Source organism: Excalfactoria chinensis, chromosome 17 (genome assembly GCF_039878825.1).
Source record: "Excalfactoria chinensis isolate bCotChi1 chromosome 17, bCotChi1.hap2, whole genome shotgun sequence".
NCBI classification, from domain to species: domain Eukaryota; kingdom Metazoa; phylum Chordata; class Aves; order Galliformes; family Phasianidae; genus Excalfactoria; species Excalfactoria chinensis.
Window position 1 is genome coordinate 5,948,240 of NC_092841.1, and position 15,587 is coordinate 5,963,826.

At 46.6% G+C, this 15,587-nt stretch overlaps 1 protein-coding gene across 2 annotated transcripts in view; it reads right to left on the bottom strand.

Annotated features, from left to right (window-relative positions):
• Nucleotides 1–6,422: 6,422 nt before the first annotated feature.
• Nucleotides 6,423–15,587, bottom strand: part of COPRS (coordinator of PRMT5 and differentiation stimulator) — a 92,387-nt gene continuing 83,222 nt past the window's right edge. The window contains exon 5 of one of the 2 annotated variants that reach the window (XR_011905504.1): nucleotides 6,423–6,548. The gene's annotated coding sequence lies outside the window, so the exon portion shown is untranslated. Of the gene's footprint in view, nucleotides 6,549–7,102; nucleotides 7,129–15,587 lie in introns of those variants that run through there. The other variant, XR_011905505.1, reaches the window with a different exon arrangement.

A 15,587-nucleotide genomic window follows, 5' to 3' on the forward strand; every position in this document is an offset into this window, starting at 1 on the left:
AAAAAAGATCCTATTTGGCACCAGGCATGTCATTAAGAACATGCGGGGATGCAGGCGGGCGAGCAGCAGAAGTGACATCGCATAGTGCCAGGGAGAGGGCTTGTGTCTGAGTGCACCCAACAGCAGCCAGGCACAGCGCCAGGAGCTCTGCTTCAAGCCCTTCACATCTCCTTTGTGTTTTGATGCTCCTCAGTCCGGTCTGGATCTGTTTGAAAAGCCAGCAAATATCCCTGGGAATCCAGAACTGCCTAACTAAACATTTTCTAGTCCTAATGAAGTCCACTCCCTTTCTGAAGGTTTCTGTCCTTTTCTGCTAGGGTGGGAAATTAGCTGTTCTGGGCTTATGCAGCATCTGTTTCATCAGACACTTGCAGGCACTGTCACCAAACTCAATGTGATGAAGGTCTAACATCGCTCCAGGTCTGCATGACCTGGTGCTACTGATTTAAGCACTGCATGGTCCTTTCTGCTCTCTCAAGGCCAACACACTGCGCAGGGCAAAAGAGAAAATCTGTTCCATGTTAAATTTAGCAGTCATTTTTATGCATAACCCCAAAGACTTCACCTGAGCAGCACTCATCCTTGCTTCCCATTCAAGCCCAAGGTTCCCCAGAACAGTTAAGAGGGACTTCACATATCAGAACACTCCAATTATGATGAACATCCCAAGGATAAGCACTGGACCATGGCAAGCTTTCCCACCAGCATTTCTCCGGAGTAACCTTGCAAGCCCATCTTTCACTTTCTAGTCCTTGCTCTGCACAAACAAGGTCTGCCTGGGTGGCACGTGGTACACTGCAGTGGTGTCCAAGCATCCACCTGGCAATGCCAGCCACAGCCCATTTCCAGCATGCACGCATCCCCAAAGGCAGCACAGCCAACCTGACCACAAACCATTCCCAATTATTGCAGGAAAGTCAGAAAAGATAAGGAGGGATGGACCTTTCTTTCCCTGTGATCGTTTTAGAAGTTTTGCACTGTGAATCTCTCAAAGGTAAAAAGAAGATCTGGTATCCGCATTACTACTCTGCAGAAGATAATCTGTAATTCAGCATGGAAGTCCTTCTGAGTTTTGCCTATTCCCATTAGCACAGTGCCCAAATATCCCATTGTGAAACAAAGTCCTCCCCCCCCCTCCCTCCATGCACAAGAAACATCAGGGGGTTTTCAAAAGAGAAGAGCAATCCTGGCGCCTCATATTCTGAAAGTGCTGTGCAGCCGACCTCTGAAAAGCAATTCTGAAATTCTTCTCCTCAAAACAGAAACTCCTAAAATCACTTCTTGTATTTATTAATGTCGGTCACATCTCTGCCCTGATGGCTTTGCAATGGAATTCAAGTTTATGGTCTGCACTCTATAGCCTTTAGTTGCTGCAATTTAATGCATACTTAAGACCCAAGCAATTGCAAAGAGCATGCACAGAATCCTCTTCCTGCTTAGACTACACGTGTTTTACATTGCTTGCTTTTTATGGTATATTCCATGCTATTCATGCCTTGTGTTTCTATAGCATCTCCCACTTCAGAAATGTGAATGGAACTGAAGTGTCCCAGCAGGACTGGCAGAACTCCCTGCTCTTCAGCTACCAAGTGGTGCCTTTCTGCTCTCGTGTGAAGCCCATGTTCTTCCATGGAAAGCTGCCAAACGGGTGCAGGACCAGACTAGTTCATCCCTGCAGTTCCTCTGGCAGGCGCTGGGTAAGTGACTGAGGTCTGCATCCTTCCCAAAGCACAGAGCCAGAGCCTGCATGCACCCAGTTCTGGGGGAGCTCTGGAAAAGGACAGAGCTGAAAACTCCACTGCTGTGCAGCCAGCCCTGATCCAGTCCTTGCTCCCCTGAAGCCCACAGCACTTCAGTGACAGACAGACACTCTCCTTCCCCCTCCCAGAGGGCTCTACCAGCACTTTGCTGCTGTCACTACCAGAAAAGCAGGACATTCTGCAGAAATTGCTCTGAAAGTGTCAGGGAACCAGGAATGAATGTGCTAACGGTGGTATTTCTTTTGCACAGAGCTGCCATGCGTGCAGGCTTTCCTGGATACATTTTTTTCTCCTACCAGTTCTGCCTGGCAGAAGTAGAGGGCTCTGAACACACACCCAGGATTCTTGGATGTCCAGCAGCCAGCCTGCAAATAGCAACTGTTGGACTTTGGAAACACTTGATTTACATACACAGGGATCAATCCTACAGTACGTGCGTGACCCAGGGAGACCTGAGCCTGCTCTGTGCTACAATAAACCCAATTGACTGCACACACATGTTAGGTGCTTCCTGAAAACACCACCCTCCCCTCACCAATAAGCAGATTTCTGCGAGTCTCACCACCTCAACCTGACCTTTAGCAAGTTGTTTTGGGCCACGACGTATCTGTGGGATGCTGTCATCAATCTGCAAAGTTCAGCAAAAGCCCAGGAATATCATTTCAGTTGAATGAAAAAGGTCAGCTGAGAGCAGCACAATAACACAACCAACCCGATCACATGAGGCATTCGTCAGATCTTGTTCCTGTGTGCTGCTCTCAGATATCTCTCTCTGGATCCCATTGGGCCATCGTGCCTCTAACGATGCCCACGTACACAGACATATGCTCTGCTTTAGTTAGAACTGACTTCTTGTCATGTTATGCAACTGAGCTCTACTCAGTGTTATCTTTTGATTGACTCCTCCACTATTCCCCTCCCAATGCATTTATCTGAGGCCAACAACAGCCAGCAAATACTGACTACAACCCTGCTCTTTGGCAGCTCATTCTGGCAGCGTTTTCAGGCAGTTTGAGAAGTGGGTGTCACTTACATTAGCTCACTCTAAAATGCATATAATCCCTCATGCAAATTCTAGGCCATGGATTTCAACAGAGTTTCCAAAGTAGGTGTGAGGACTGCTCTGGCTGTGCTAATTTAGTTCCAATTGATTTATCTTGTCTCCTTTCACGGCAGCAAATTGTAAATACTTCCCTCGCTTCACTCAGTGTTTGCTCCCCACACGACAGCTCTCCAGCATTGACAGGATGTGTTAGTGAAGAGCACCTTGATGTCTGTTTTCAGTATCACAGAGACAGAGCCATCATGTAGTGCCAGCCCTGCTCCAGGAGAGCTGCCTCATCCAACCTGTCCCATGTTGGGCCATGTGACAAAAAAGCTCCATAGTAAGAAACACAAATCAATCCTCACAAGAGGTGAAATAGACCTGTCTTCAGGACAAGGTGCAAAACTAAACTACCGATCCATCGTGGTCTTTTATAATTCCCTATAGCAGATGCTAAACCAGTTACAACCATGAATTTCTTCCTCTGAAGTCAGAATCAGCTGTTGCTGTCTTCTCTGGTCAGCAGCAGACTGCACCCTGCAGCCAGACTCCTGCTGCACTTAGTTCTTTATGGGTCCTACTTTAATGCCTGAAATCTAATTTTATCTTCATTTAGATGTGGCTAAAAACTCTAGCAGCTCTTGTTTTCTCTCTAGATGAGCCCCTATTTCTATAAATGGAACAGACGTTCTTTTGAACTTGTTTCAGTTTAGAGATGTAAAAGGAAAGCCTGGTGCCCAGCCTCACCCTCTCCCACCACCTTCCTCCAGGGCTTTGCACAAGGCTTTCCAGGTAACATTCCTGGTTAGCTGATGGCTGGGACCTCTATCTTTATTTCCCACAGAACTCTGCGGCACCTGGAAGCAAATCTGAGACCGTGCACAAAGGAAGAAGTGGTATTGGGAAAGCACGTGCTGCACTGTGCTCAGCAGCCAAGGTGTCCATGCAGAAGCAGGAGGCTTTGCATCAGAACCCACACAGTTAGAAGCTGGGGCAGATGGAAGAACACGATCTCCCTCTTCCAGCAGCAGAAAACTATAACGCAGCTCAAACCACATCAAGAAACCATGCTTGAATTCCTATTCTCAGGAGTCATTCAGTCACCAGCATCCAAAGCTGCCTAGGGAAGCAGAGAAAACCAGGTCTGTAGCTTGCTCTAAGTAGTGGGGCAAAGAGGTGGAAGTCTGTGGTGTACCAGTGTGATTCAGGAAGACTGACACTTCATTAGTGTGAGTAAAGGCATCACCAGCCTAGTCTTTAATATGCATATTTGCCCCAGTCCTGATGCAGTCATGAGATCCCTGTTGCACATGAGAAAGGTCTGTGTTCCAGTTGCTTTTAGTCCCCACTCACGGTACTTGTTGCAAATAGAACATGAAACATTCCCTTTAGGGTGGGGAACATTCAGACATACCCTATACAAATCAAACCTTTTCTCTTCAGTCGTAACTACACGTTGTACTACTGCTGTTTCTTAATTAACACAACAAGCAACTTAATAATTACACACCTTGGGAAAAAAGATTGCTCTAGACACATTTTGCAGCCAGCTTCCTCACCTCCTCCACTGGGAATTCCAACATTTGCCTCTGAAACAGAGAGATGTTGGGACTGGCATTTGCCGCACTCAAATCCACAAACCTCTGGTTGTGTCAGTTCCTGAATTACAGACCTGATGTCTGCAAATGATTGGTTTTCAAAGCAAGGGCAGCCAAACTTCTGAAGGCTGAGAAATGAATATATCATAAATCCGCATATGTGGCTTTCATTTATAAAGACCTAATTAAATTTTGTTCTGTAACTTCTCTATGCAGTATATACATGCAGTATATATTTTTTTTTTCCTTTTCTTTTGGCCATAAATACGAGCAATACATCACATAATTTTGTTCCTCTGTAACGTGCCTGGTTTTTGTGCTGGTAAAGTAACATCTTATCCTTTTGTAGTCTGCTACAGTGCACTATAGAATCATTATTGTATCATAGTACCGTGTGAGTTGGAAGGGACCTTAGAGATCAATGTTACAGTCTGGTTTGGAGATCATCCAGCAAAGCTATCTGCTTCCTTTTAAAAATAAAACAAAATACTGTATTTCTCATGAAGTGTATAAAGCCACGCAGAAATCCAAGCATGGAAAATAAACACAGCATTGCCAATACCGAACATTTCGCAGGCCTGTTCTGGGCCACAAAATCATGAGTTTGCCTTACAAATCTTGAGAATTCAAAGGGAAGTAATTTCAGGTTTCCTCAACTTGCCTCTTTTCCTTTCAGAACTTCTTGGTTGTTTTCAGGCTATTCTAATCAATCAAAGAGTTGACAATTTACCTTCAGTTTTAAAGAACGCTGAAACTTGCACATAATTACAGGCTTTGAGGAACCAGAGCTTTCAAAAACAACTGTAACAAAATTTGTGGTAAAGCTGCCAAAGCTGGTGCTGCTGTAGGCTGAAATCTGGTACCTGGAATAGGGCTGACACATCCTCATCACCATTAACCCTCGCCACTGAGATGCAGACAAATAAGCGGTGCTGTGACAGACTCCAACATGTACAGCTGCTTCTCTATACTTCCCTTTGGAATTTCCAACTCTCTGGCTTACTGCTTGACAGGCTTCCTGCTACCAAACCAAACTGCTCCCTCGAGCTGAGAAACAAGTTCCTCCCAGCTCTTCTGAACAGTATGTTCATAACTCATTACTGGCAAAATACACAAGCAGACTGTCAGTGCCTCGCTTGCTCACACACATGTTCACCCTGACCAGGCTGAGGGCAGTGCACACCCACCCACTGCTTTCAGAGCCCTCTGCTTCCTGCCCTTACCTTGCAAGCGTCTCCAAACAGAGTCCTGAAGAGCCCTTCTAGCCCAAGTTGTCGGGGTTCAGCTTGCCCTGCAATGCAGTTTCCACTGTGTCAAGATCAGGGCTCCAGCATCCTCTCACAGACCCTCATCCCAGGGGCAAGGTGTGACAACAGACCACCAGGATGGGATTTACAGCATTGGCTCCTGGTTTAGAAAAAAAAGGGAAATTATGAAGAGCTTGAGCTGTTTTGCTCTGACATTTGCAAAACAAAACATTTCGATTTTCTGCGTCAGAATGAAACTTTGTTTTGACTTTTCAAATAAAAAAGGATGAAAACTAAAAGAGCATTTCAAAACAACATGAAATCTTGCTTCAAACTAAAATATGATTTCCTATAGCAGGGTTTGAGGCTTTTTTTTAATTCAAGAAAACACTGATTTAAGGGTGGTTCTGATCAATCTCTAACGCTGCTTTTCCCCAGTTTTTCTACATAACTCTTACACTGACATTAGCTGTTCACCCTGCTCTTGTGGTACTCCCAGTCCTCAATGGCAACTCACAGCCTGTGGATACATGTGCTGCTCCAGTTCTTGTAGGCAAGGTCACACCTGCACTTGCTTAAAGGGATGGACCTGGCCTAATAGCAGTGAGTGCTGAGTGAGGCATTCTGCACTGCTGGGACTCACCATGGGGATAGGAGCTGCACAAAGGGATTTTGTGCTGTTTTATATACAGGAGTCATATGGAGTTACCACGTCTGTACAGCAAAGTTCTCAGTTACGATGTTTGTTAAAGAACAGAAAGGGGCAACGTACCCTCCGAGGTGCACAGGGAGCACTCCTGTGGGGATGGCAGCTGGGGAGGGCTGCGATGCTTTCCCATCGGTGCTGACATCCTCAGGGGCCGTGGGATTGGCCTGTGCATGAAACACTCGGGCTTCTCTGGCAAAACAAAAGCATTTCACTGCAGTCAGCAGAGCTGGACAAACAAGCAGGAGATGATGGATCATCTGTTTTCTTCAGCCCAGCCCCAGGCAGGACTCAGGGTAGCAGCACTGACAAATGTGGGTGCCAAGTACTGTGCCTTGGCTCTGCCTGAGGTGCGTGCAGCCAGATTTCACTGGTGCTAAGAGAAGCACTAAATCCTGTGCAGAGCAAGGCACATGGCTCACCACTCCAGGCAAGGCTGTTTCCAGTTTCCCGAGACAGTCGTGAATTCATTTTAACACCACAGTTTGAGCACAAGATCATTTTCCCCTTCTCTCTTTCATGATGGTAAAGGAGCTCAGGTACACCTCACCTGCTCATCACTGTCAGCCTGCAGTTCTTGCACATTTCCATGCTGGGATCATGGGAATCATGCACTAGTGCATCAGCTCACATTCAAGCCCAGCCAGCATCATTCTACAGCTCAGATCTTCTCAGAAACAGCTTTGGTTTCTTCACATCTGATATATGGTCTGAGACTGCACATCCAGAAACCAACTTCTGTCAGCCAGAGACAAACACTCAGGATCCAACCCTGTAAATGATGCACAAAAGGAGCCTCGCTCATACAGGCAGACCCATAGCACATCCAGGAGTGCCTGGCCCCAAGCACAGATCCATTTTCAGATGATTTGTTATGAAGTGCATTAATTAAAGGGCATCTTTCACTGTGGCATTTGTTGCCAGTAAATGGGCTATGTGTAGCAGTGATATGTTTCAGTGTTGACGTGTAAGGGTAGCATCGCTTCAGCAGTGATAGGGAGGTGTTGATGGGATAAAGCCCACCCTCCAGAACCTCCATTTCTGCAGCTGCAGCCATGCCAGCCAGTTGGGTTCCACAGTCCTAGTGTTAATGCTTAGCAAGTGCCTAATGACTTTAGTGGGAGTGCAAAGACCTCACTTTGTGCTGGATGCTGTATGAAGTAAAAGGCAAACCTGGTATAAAAGCAAAATAGAAAAAGGCAGGTGGGGAAAGGGAGCTGCAGGGTTGGATCCATTTTAGATGCCCAGTTTCTAGCAATAAGTCACCCAGATTTTGAAGGGTGAGGCATGGGGGCAAGCGAGGATTGCTCCAGCAGCTAATGGCACAGCTCCCACAGCCACCAGGAGGGTCCCCATGTGCCCTGCAGGGCACTGTGCCCCATTCCATCAGCTGCCAAGGGCCCTTTGCTCCAAGAAAAGTGACACAGCTCTCTGTAAATTTCAGTTGTTAAATACACCCTAACATTTACATCAGGTCACACTGTGAGTCAGTGTGACACATGAAAGGGCCATTTTGCAGCATAGTGCTATGTGCCATAGAGATGTGATCAATCACACAAAGCAAATAACCAGCTCCTACAGCTCCCAACTCCAGCAAGGGCAAATGTCAGCCCTGTGCCAGGAACAAGCCCATGAGCTTTCCCACCCACATGGGCAAAGGTTTCAAAGGAGCCCACGGGATCTTGTGGGAGATGGGCCCTAGGAAAGAGATGTGTGCAGCGGCTTCTAGCGCCACTTCTGCCTTGAAAAAGCAAAGTGAAACATGCCCAACCTTCAGGCCAAGGCAGGTCAGCCAGGCTGCAGGGCTCCAGAAGCTGTCCCAATATTTACCTGTTCTCAGGGCACTCACGGAGTCACACTGTTCAGTCACACATAGTGGCTAATGAGCCTGGGATGCTCTGAGTCTGCCATCCCAGCCCAGGCTTACACTGTAGCACAAAGAGTGGGTGAGGAATCACTAAGAGCCAATATACAGTGGAGAACCGTTTGGGAATGACTTGCTGAAACCAGCCCCTGAACTCTATGAAGACTCTGTAAACAGCACTGCAAAGTTCTCTTCAAGGCTTTAGCTCTCATCTGGTAAAGGAAAATATACAGCTGAAACAGGCTGTGAAAACAGGGAAAATAGCAACACAAAGTGCCACAATCCCCGAGAGGAAAGAACCTTTATCCTGTGTCCACGCAAAGACTGAACGCAGATTTAATGGCAGAAGTCTCTGCAGTCGCTCGGGCAACGTTTGCTGCCCGGATCCTCGGGGGAAGGAGGCAATGGGTGGAAGCCGCCTGCAGGGAGCGCAGCCTCGGGCGCCCGGGGCCGGCACGGAGCAGGCGGGGATGTCTCGCAGTGCAGCGGTGCGGGTTGTGCCCGGGTCCCGCTGGCTGCTGCCTGCCCGGACCGGGCTCAGCGCTGCTGTTGGCACACAAAGCGCCCAGCGTTTGCCGGGGTTACAACAGGCGGCAGCCACCCCGCTTCCCAGCGTGCGAGAGGTCCGACTTGTACCCTCATAACCTCTGCTCTAAACAAAGCGGCAACGCCATTAAGCAAGACAAAAGCCAATAAAAAATCTGGATGGTGAAAGAGCCCATGTGTGGGGAAAACGCTCTATTGACCCAATAGGGCAGGGAGCAAAATTGCAGTTAAGATCTTATCCTAAAACAGTATGGATTGCCCTGATCTGTGGCAACACACTTAAACCTCTCTGCCACAAAAGCTCCTTTTCTGCAAGACACTGCAGAGCAATATTGCAGCAGGCGCACAGCAATACCCAGCTCAAGGATTGCAGGGGTAAATCCTCTCTGGGGAGGAGCCAGCGCTCCAGGAGCACTTAGTGATGCCAAGACAGAGCTACAGCGCTCTACAAAGAGCTCTCTTGCTAATTGAGCAAGTGAAGGCTTTTTGGAAGAAAAACAAATATATTTGCAGACAGGCTAAAACAATAAAGGGAAAATTTAAAAAGCTGAAGAAAGGGACCGGAAAGTCAACAATAGGAATTAAAATCTCAGAAGCTGTTGCCTGCAAACAGGCTGTGGAGGGTGTGCTGCCAGAGAGGACTCACAGCCTCCGTCCCTCCTCTGTTCTGCTGTGCATTACCTGCATGGGAGAGGAGGTGGCCCTGCGAGAGGGATGAAGGAATCAACGTGGTGCTTCAGAGAGCAATAAATCAGCAAGCATCAAAGCCACAATCTGTATCGAGGATTTCAAAATCAGAAGTGTTGAAACCAAGAACTTTCCTTGGGGAGGAGCCAAACGCCAGGGAAAGGCAGAGCTGGTGGGGTCTGAGCTGTGGGGAAGCACAGGGCCTGAACGGGAGGTGGCTGTGCAGCACGGCATGCAGCTCGAGCCCCACTAACCCTGGGAACACTATAGGTTATGGAGCTACAGCAGAGACCTCTTCCTAACAGGAGAACACCAAATTCCTTCTTCCTGTGGTTCAACCATCTCAATCAGCCCCGATTCCATCGAGCTACAGGGCTGGGGTGTAAAAGCCCAGGTTGCCAGGTTTTGTTGTGCTGCTGGGGATGGGAGCACTGCTCACAGCCACTCTGGCACGAAAGACCCCACGCTCCATTATGCACTGACATCCAAACTCACACAACACAGGAATCAGTCACCAAGAACAGAGCCGAGAAAATCACATTCTTGCCCAAGAGATCCATCTGGCAGTTGGCCATTTTCTCCAGCACAAACCACAAGCCTCTGATGGATTTCCAAGGAGGATTAAACCGTTTCTCAGTTTTGAGAAAAAATTAGGGTATGCCTAAAGTCATTTGCAGTGCCCACGTTTAAGCAGGATGCCTGAGCTGCTTACATCCCTGCATTTGTTGTAATGTCAGAAGAAGACATGAGCTCCCTGTGCCACTCACAGCACCCAGTCCTCAGATGTCCCTGGGATGGAGCCTGCATTTACCAGCCACAAAGAAGCTCAAGGAGCTGGTTGCCAACTTCATGGAGCACAGTGAGCAGCACCAACCCCCAGCCTCCAGAAGCAATTCCTTAGTGCAAGAACCCACCTAGATCCTGCTCCAGCTGCTACATTAGATGCTCATCATTCCCGTGATGCTCAGTTCTTCCTGACACCACAGTGAGAGCTGCTGCCCATTACACTGCTGCAGTGCTGCCAAAGATGCTGCAGTCGGGTGATTCAGACTGCTTAACCCAGACCTTCTCACACACTGTGGGCCAGGTTCACACGATAAAATCCAGAGTCATTCCTTTGAAATGATGCTGGTTTTTGCTATTACTGAAAACTACTGGCTTATTTTGTCGGTGTTATTCTGGATTTACAGCAATGAAAATGAAAGAAAAAACTGAAATTGCCCGTCATTGTCAGCTAACTGGGGTTAGCACAGGGCGTGAATTTAAAGCAGAAGTCACTGAATTCCTCCCCAGATTACAGCAGAATTGGAACAAACCCACAATTTGTTCTGGATTAAAACAGCAGGACTTGGGAATGTGCACCTCCAGAGCAGCATCCTCTTCTGGTTTTGTCACTCTGGAACAGCAAGAGTAGCTGTGGAGGCGCAGCAAGATGGCCCTTCTGCTCTGACCTTCTGGGCATCAGGGAAACTGCTTCCCACCTCCTTTCTGCTCCAAACCCAGCTGACTCTCCTAAAAAGGGTTTCTCCCCACAAATACAGTGTGAAATTCTATAGGGTCCACCTGCACCGTTTCCTTTCAGCACGAGCTTTTATCGCTAAACTTTTAATTTATCTAAAATGGAAAATAAAATAAAATAAAATAAAATTCTCGGAGCAAAGCAGAACAAGGATTTTGTAGGAGTACAGCAACATTTTCCAAACGTGCTTTCCCTGTGAGTCAGGGTCCATCCTGCGTACTGACACATCCTGCAGACTTGCGCTAACCTGTGGGCTAAGCTGGAGCTGCGCACAGCCCAGACACATGAAAGACACTAAGAGAAAGCAAAGGGAAAACTTTGCATCCTGGGAACAGCCCTACAGGACACACTATCCCAACATTTTGATTCCCAGGATATCAGCACGCTGCTAATTCTGCTCCACGCTATGAAAACTGCGTACCAGCTGGAAAGCAACTCCCTGCTGCTGGACTCACGGGGTTCTGGAGGAGCTCTGATGCCTCTGCAGAAGCTGCAACTATAATAATCATAATCACCACTGCCCTGTGGTGCCCTCACTGCACTCCTGCTGATGTTGGGAAGCACAGGCGTGTCCGAGCCTGAGGGGTGATTCCAACAGACAGGTTGTGCACTCATGCATAACAGCTACTCCTGTAAAATGCCACACCTGGACATATTTATTCTGGAATAAAATGTGACTTGATACTATTTACTTTATTCCTTTGGGCAGTTTAGTCACTTTCTCTTAAGGTGGAATAGGCTAACTCAAACCAAGGCCATTTATTCCAAGAACCGTACTGTTGTTACACTGACAGCTCATACAGGAATACTGAGAATGCAGTGACATTATTCCTTAGTTTTAAACACAGAAAAGCGCACATTTAATTGCATATGTTAATAACCAGTATATATCACTTCAATGTTCCAAGGACCAAACAGCCTTCCAGATGAGGACAGCTTGGGTGAGTACCTGTGAGTAAGGCTCCCTCCCCCAAAGCACCACCATCAGATCGGAAAGGCAGGCAGTGATTTTCCCAACATCTTGGGCTGTGATTATAGGACGTATCAGCCCAAACATCCTGAATGCTCTTAATTAAACTCTAAGGGTGAAAAATTAATCACCATAGGTATTCTATTAGACATGACCAGTAAAAAAAAAATAAATAAATAAAATAAAAAAATAAATAAAAAAGAAAATCACTTAGAATTTACATAATGTTGAACTGAAAATTATTTAGCAGTCACATTAAGACTTAGATAATTGTTAATTATTTATCCTGTCTTTCTATCACCAAGGAGGTGTGGGTGGTGCTTTGCCATCACTTTGCTTCACTGGGGATCTCAGGAAGGGGCTGCACTGCTGCATTCCTGCCCTCCTGCAGCAGCTATGCTGCACACCGTGCAGCAGTCCTGAGTTCATGGGGATGAATCCTGCTGCCCTCCACACAAATAGCTCTTTATCAGACTCCAAAAATACTTTTACCAGCAATATATAACACACACTGTACGCTACTAATTAATCTCCAAGCCAGACTTGCATGGAAAACACTGTTCAGAGTGCTGGGCAGGATTATAAGCAGGTTACTCAAGCAGGCAGAGAACGTGATGGCACAGGAGTTCCCATGCAGGTACTTGCCCTGCAGTGCTCCCAGGACAGCCCTGCTCAGCAGCACTGCCATTGCTCTGGGATATCCCCAACACTTGCCTTGTTTCTCTGGGGACACACCAAACCTGTGCTGCTGGGAAGGGGCACTTCTATCTCCTGGGTCCATTCAGCCAAGCCCCTGCCTTGCTACTAGGCTGAAATAACCCCTCTCAGCTCTGCATGTATAGTCCTGACTCTGTCTGCATGTATAGTCCACTGCTCTGTCTGCAGTGCCAATATATCAGCCCAGGAGAGATCCCTCAAGGTAAAGACAATAACCTTCCTTATCAAATCACCACTTTAATGAGCCAAGATTGTAAATACAAGATGATTGTGTGTGATAATGCTTTAGTATGAAACCAGATACAACAGAATACAGACTGCCATGATCACTGCAAAACACAGGAGGCGATTTATACAGATTTTTCTTCATAACAGTTATAGCAAACGTCAAAATTCACCTCAACATTTTGAAACCAGGCCCCAAAATTAGCCTCCTAAGAAAGTCCAAGAGCATCTGGTATCTGGTAAATGATTCCTCACAGCACTGCATTTTACAGATAACAATAGTGACTATGGCAAATCATTGCACAATGAGAATCTCTGCTATACATTTCATCAACTGCAAGACATTTTTGGCCCATGATAACTTCAGCAGGACATCAACCTGGATGCTCCTTCCTCATCCTAAGCAGCTTCCAGCCACACACCGCATGGAGTAACTTGGCTCTCCATCCCTACTGACACCACACATAGATTCAGAGCTATTGTGCTGCTCAGAGCCCTCAGGAACTTGAGCAGACAACTTAAGGAACATGAAAGGCTTTACCACCAGCGGCATCTACCTGATTGGGTGATTCAACGCATGGGAAATTTCACTTCTAAGTACTTCTCATTTCTGGTCTGTAAATCACCAAAGCAACAGCATGCACAGGGACTGCATCCTGACACAGCTGGAACCTCCCCTGCCACTGGATGAACATCTTCGAGCTCTTCCAAGTAGAACCATAAGTGGCAAGGTAACACATAATTAAATCTCCTCATCTGATAGCCCCAAAGATAATCCAATTCATAACTCACAATGTGCCCATGCTAAAATGCAACTGGGCCAAGGCTCAAACAGGAGGGGGGAAAAAAAAGAGAGAGAGAGAGAGAGATTTGGAAGTTAAGACTTCATTGGACCTGAGACAGTGAAGAGATGGTGTCAGCCTGTCCAGTATGTATTTATATATCAGCCTTCAGAGAACAGCAATGCTCAGTTGTCCTCATATGTTTGTCTGCCTGGGGAGAGGTTTCCAGTTACACAAATTTATGGCTGGGTGATATTAGCAGATCTGATTTCTTGAGAAAGATAATGAAGTCCAGGCAAGGAGCAGAAATGTCAGTACGACAAGCTGATCGCTTACTACACCATAACTTAATACATCCTGTGCATGTTTGGGAGGATGTTTTTGATGAACTAGCAACCTAAATTAGCAAGGAATTTTTAACATGTGCCTGGTCTTCTCACACGTCAGGTATCAGGATTCACCTTCAGGGGGGAGATCATTCCCTAAGCATGACTCCATTCGCTCTAGCACTGCGATTTATGACTGCAAGGTGTTTGGAGGGATGAGTGGAGAAGTGGAAACGTCCACGATTATTCAGGGAAAGCAGAAGCTATCGGACAAGACTGCGCCATTAGTTTCCAGATCACACAGATCTCTTCTGAGCAGGACTAGAGAAAACCACAGCCAGAAACGTCTGCCTCTCAATGACCAAAATAACCAAACACAGACAGAAAGGTCCTGTTCTCCAAAATGCAGAGGACAGGTGTGGAGTGATTTGTTACACTCCTGATCCCAGACAGCTAAGTCCTCCTTTTGTACATCCCTGCAAGCTCAAGAAGCGAGACTGATGACTTTTCTCCTCCAACAAAGGGAAAGACTCTGCAGGGCAATGTAAACATTGCAATGCTGGATCACAGTGGGATGAAACAGAATGGCTGACATGAGCCTATTGGCAGTTTGTAACAAAACTGTGACAGAAGAAGACAGGTTAAGGCCTCCTGCTTTGTTATCTTACTGTAGTCAGATCCTGTTTACAAGACAAGTGAATACAACAGCCAGAGAAGTGAAACTGTTTACTTGTAGTAAACTGCTGATGCTCATAGCTTTTGCTCCATGTGCCTCTCATGTTGCTTTCCCATCCTTCCAAATATAGTCTCCCGTGATAGCCAAGATCTGGAAGGCTTTTAAGCAGGAGTCTGTTCCCAAAGGGCAGTGCGCAATGCAATTTGGCCTTTGCATATCACTGGCACTCAAGATAGAGAAAGAAATAATCTTCCTGGAGATTAGACAGAAATCTGTACAAACTCAGAAACAGGGAGATTAATTGCTGGAAATATTACCAAACCTGTGTACCATGTGAGGTACATGCTCATGCAGGGTGTTACGTATGTGCATGTGTGTATCTTTATATAGCAGGCACGGTGGGCGTATGTACATACAATCTGCCCAGAATTTCACAACTTAACTGGGTGGAGGGCAAAGAAAGCTGTTGTGTGGAGGGAACAGAAGGATCCTTCTATTTCTTGTATCATTTGTAAATTCTCAGTGACCTGCTTGGCTCAGAACAAGTGCTGGCCTATAGCTTTCAACTCTGACCCAATCTGTGAATTCCAATTCCAGTCCTCTTTTGTAGCCATGGGAAAGTCCACAGACATCCTTCAGACCCAGAGCTAGAAGGAAGCAAAATAATGTCCAAGAGCCATAAAGAAAGCAGAGGCCTAAAGACAGAAAAAAGCGACAGAAGTGACAAAGACTGAACTGCATTTTATCAGCACTGGGAAGCTACCTCAAGTACTGCCAGAGCTCACAAAGCTGCCCATGCACTAATGTGCTTTGAGCTGCTTGTATGAATTACTGAGTAAAATGCTGGTCCACTGAAGTCCATGGGAGTTTTGCCATTGACCTGAATGGTAGCTCCACCCCGCTCTTATTTCTTCTGCTG